This window comes from Galeopterus variegatus, unplaced genomic scaffold (genome assembly GCF_000696425.1).
Source record: "Galeopterus variegatus unplaced genomic scaffold, G_variegatus-3.0.2 Scaffold5215, whole genome shotgun sequence".
Classification (NCBI taxonomy): Eukaryota; Metazoa; Chordata; class Mammalia; order Dermoptera; family Cynocephalidae; genus Galeopterus; species Galeopterus variegatus.
This window is the reverse complement of record NW_007731326.1, coordinates 144,546-149,805: the sequence shown is the minus strand read 5'-3', so window position 1 is coordinate 149,805 and position 5,260 is coordinate 144,546.

Genomic DNA, 5,260 nt, shown 5'->3' with positions numbered 1-5,260 from the left:
CAAGAATGTCCTTTCCGTTTGCTTGTTGTAACAACTTCATAAAAGTATAGTTGTTATATCTTCTTTTTGTTTAGTTTTGGGTTAGTTAGTTGATTGGCTGGTTGTACAATCTATGGCCTTGTGGCACTTATCACACTGCCAACTGTGCGCGTACTTTAGCTTCCAAACTAAAGCCTAAATTTTCTTAGGGCCAAAAGAGAGGTTACTATTTTCCTGGGCACCTAACACCAAATCATGTCAACAAAGAACACTATAGTAGGCTTTCAAACAGTAGAGGAAATTAGTCCAATAAAAATAAAATTTTAAAAAACAGTGTGGGGAATTACCTCCCATGCATGGAGATAATCAGGCTTCCCTCTGACTCTTCCTTTGCCTGAAAAACAGCTCCCAGATGGACCACAGGTCTTGTAAGGGAAAGAGAAAGAAAATCATCTGGAGAAATTGCTAAAAGTAGCACATGACTGCAAATTAGGAACTCAAGAAAATTAAGAACTTTTTTTTTTTCCTTTTTGTCTTTTTTCGTGACTGGCAACGGATCGCAACCCTCAGTGTCACGCCCGTACCGGACCGGGACCGGCAACGGGATCGCAACCCTCGGTGTTGCGCCCGCACCTCGCTCAGCCAGTGAGCAGCCGGTCTGTATGTGGGATCTGAACCCTCGGCGGGAGCACCGCCGCACTCCCAAGCGGCGCACTGTAGCAGTGTGCCACCGGGCCGGCCCCGAAAATTAAAAACTTTACTGGAGAAAAAGGGAAAACACAGATAAAGGGCTTAAGAAGTAAACAAGTAAATAATGAGGTAGAAAAGAACGTTAGTAGTTAGGCCATTCTAAATAAGACAGAAACAGGCTGGCCTGCGGCTCACTTGGGAGAGTGTGGTGCTGTGAAAATGTTTAGTTTGGTACCTAATAGCTACTTGTACCTAGACAGCATATGAAATGTGGCTAGTGTGTCTAAAAATCTGAATTCTAAATTTTACCTAATTTTGATTAAATTTATATATCCTTATAGAGCTGGTGGCCCATATTAAACAGCACAATTCTAAGATTTACCAAATTGAAGCATAGTCTTACTATTTTCAATTAAAGAAAAAACTAATTCAACATAAATTACTTCACTATGCACTGAGGTACATACAAAGAAAATGCTATGAAGCTGTTAATAAACACTTCAAGTGAAGGGTCAGTACAGATATACACACAAGTAAGACTTTATAAAGCACAGCCAATAAATTTTCATGTTCATATTTAATAACATTCATGACAAACAATAGAGTATGTTGTTTTTAATAATCTGGTGGATTAGTACAAGAGTTTAGACAGTCAAGCACATTAGTTATGTATATTATCCCTGAAATAAAGCTCTGGGAGATTATGGAGCTTATTCTTCCATATAATGAAATATGTATAAATTTAACAAAATACGATAACTTGAAATAAATGGACAGAACCTATTTTACTGCTGCACTCAACTTTGACATATTTGTGAAAAACATAATGTCATGGTCTAAGACAGAGAGATCAAAATTGGGAAATAGAAATTGATATCTTGGCTTATTGTGCACCTATCTTGAACATCAACTTTTGAGTATCATATTCCTCTTGTATAAATTGGAGACAATGCTCTACCTCATGCAGTTGATGAGAGCAAAAGGAGCTATACGCATTTCAATTTTGACTTCTTTTTTGTTTTGCTCGGAACAGTCCCCAGGATTCTGACATTAAAACTCAGTATAAATATTGACAACATTGAATGTTTACTTCTATTTGTGTATATTATGTGCTTAGTATAAAATATTACACACAATATTACAAAAGCTCACATCTACATAACATTACCTCTAAAATAGGTAATCAAATCTCATTTAAGTAGCTTTCCTTATTAATCATTTATAGCCAGAAAATGTAGGATATGTTGTTATAGTGAGATATAATTCAGATGTCCATGAACTGAATATATTCATCAATTTGCAGATTTGTCCCATTCACCCCCTACTGTTCTCCTGCATTATTTCAACTAGATGAGGTGGTGTACAAACTACTGGTAATTTAGCAAGCTGATAATAGATGTGTACCATTTTCACTTTACAGCAGGGAGCCCTTGTCTTGCCTTTTCAGTTCACAGCACTGTTGTACAATGTAACACCAATTAACACTTAAGTGATAGAGTTTCCGTTTCTAGGTAAAAACTGGGAATATTTCTTTCATGCCTCTGTACTGGAGCCTGTGTATTTATGATATTTAATCAGCTGAAAGCCCAGGGCATGCACTTGTAGTTGTGTTATTATTTATAATTGAATGCAGCATTGCTGCTGTGGCAAACCTTACTGGCATAATTTGTGTAAGGTTTAATGGTTTCTGGTACTGCTCCTAGCTTCTCACTCACCAGGCTATTCTGCTATAATGTGGCAGAGTATTTTAAAAGACGTTTTTGTGACTGAAGTCAATGGGGGGAGAAGAAACAGTCATGAAAGCTGAGACAGAATAATTAATCTTCAAAAATAAGGGCAATTATTATCCACTCCTGACCAATTTTCAAACCCAGGAACATGATATAATAGCTCAGAGAGGATAAATAGTAATAAATCACATACCATTTTGAAGTTTAAAGAGACTTTAATATCTTGTCTAATTACATACACACACGCATGCATGCACGCAGACAAATATACAAATGAAGAAAATAAAGTTCCACAGATCACATGCTAGAATCTTAGTTTACTGAACTCTTAACATGCTAATTCTTGACTGTATTCACAACTGGATCACTGGACTGCTGCTAGCATTGAAATTGACAACTATTATGACAACAAGCACTTTATAAAATGACAATAGTTTCATAATACAATAGTATCTGAAACAGGCCTGCACAAGTTTCTTTCACTAAATGTAAATTAAGTACTTAGGCTATCATATCTTTATAGAAACACTATGAAATAATTTTTATTAGACAAAAATATAGGCTCCTGTTGAGATAAATTCACAATTATAACTTCATGTGCTTTGTGACTTCTTCCAGTGTCTTTTCCTGTAATTTCATTCTCACATTCTTATTTTGTTAACAAAATATAAATCTGATTACTACATTTATTGATTGATTTCTTCAACAACACAAAATTTGTGATATGTCTACTATATGCTTAACTGTAGCCAATATTTGGGGATGCAGCTTTGTACTAGATAAAATCAAATTTATCTAAGCAAACCCATAATTACAAATCTTGCCTTCATGGAGTTCATATTCTACTGTAAATATACCTTTATGAGGCATGCTGTCATTTGCCCTGACCCCTTCATGTTATTGTGATGAAGAACCTCTAAACTAGAACCAGATTGATTGGCATACATATATGTATAAATGTCCTAGATCTTGAAAAGCTATGCCTAAAATACAACCTAACCCTCTGTCTTTTCTGCTTGCTGACTTCTCCCTGAGATGTGAGACTCTGAAAGCTGTCTGAAAAGAGTGGTTTTTGCTACTGCAATAGCCTTTCTCTGAAAGAAAAGTTGCTTTTAAGAGCAGCTACTGCTTATATACCTGAGTAGTGATTTGGAAATATAGTAATATAGTTGAGTTTGCTCATCTATATTTTTAAATATCAGCAGTAGCAACAAACATGTATAGTATTGCTATATAATTAAATAATTAAAGAAATTATTAGAGAATTAAATAATTTTGCATAGGAAATATCCCTTTCATGTTTTCTGGCACATTGCAAACACGTGAGAATTAAATAATTTTGCATAGGAAATATCCCTTTCATGTTTTCTGGCACATTGCAAACACTTTTAAAAATAAGTTTATTTCTTTTTTTTCTTCTACCAGCCAAAGAGCACAGTATGTGGTGGTCTACATTTTTTACCATATTTTATAACCTAGAAATCAATGGCATAGGAAAGGAAAGAAGGTATATTAGGAAAATCACTGGATAGGGATAGAAATGATACAGGTCGTAATTCAGATATGTTACAATTAGCAGACTTTCACTTTCCATAATTCTCAAGGGTTGAGGGTGGATGAGCTAATAATTAAAGGATTATTTTATAATTTTAGAGAGAATTAATTGCAAAGTAGTTTACTCTTCTTAAAGTACTAAGAATTATGTGATACAAATATTAGCTTTTAATTTATTTAAGTGATTAAATATATTTCCCTGTGAATTAATATATTAAATCTAATCTAAGAAGTTTATAATTATATGCAGTGTTTCATTTCCATTTTCATCATGAAAGATGAATAAAAAAAAACTAACTTCGTTTTCACTAACTTGAGATTTTAGGATGGGCATAAAAAATGAAATATGTTAGAACTGATGAACTAAGTAGTCATCATAACTAACTGATGATTATGTGTTATTTATGATTATATGTGAGATTGACTAATACTTACTACCATTGTGTTTAAATATGAAAGCCAGAAGAAAAGAAAAATTACTTTGCACGTATTTAATTGGGTAAAGAAAACCATGTGTCTAGACCTAAGTTCATTGGGGCAGAGAAATGCAATCTTGCCTTATGCTCAGTAAGGAGAGACCTGGAAATGCTTGGTCAACAGCATTAATAGTGACCATTTTATAACATTTAAAAAATATTTTTATTTTTATTGATTTTTAACACTAAGGTTATTTATTTTTCCATAAGAGGATGGAATGTTAGTGATCTACAGCATTCTGAATGTGATCATCTGTATATTTTTATAAGCTTTATATTAGTTGACTATTCTTAAAACTCTTTAGAATAATTTATATTGTTTTATATAATATAATTCTGACTGTTCTGTAGTAACATATTTATTTTGGTAATGTTATTTATTATTATTAAGACAAAGTTCCAATTTGAAGAAAACATTAATTAAATAAATTCCATAGTTACACCATTAAGCACTGTTCCTATTCATTTGTAAAAATTAAAGGTTCTCTGTGGTCTGATATAGTCTTAACATATAGATTTAATTAATCATGATTTACTTTTCTAACATTACTGACTTTTTCTTATTTTCTTAAGTAATCATTTTCTGTTACATAAGTCAAGATTCTACTCCAACTGTTGAAAGAAAGAGAAAAAAGGAAAAGAAAAAAAAAAAAAAACTTACAGAACTATGAGATTGTTTATGGCAGTGGTTCTCAATGGGGGTAGGGGGGAGCAGAATTCTGTCCCCTAAGGACATTTGACAAAGTCTGCAGACATTTTTGATTGTTGTTACTGGGGAGGGTTGCTACTTGCTTCTGTTAGAGACCAGGAATATTGCTAAACATCCCACAA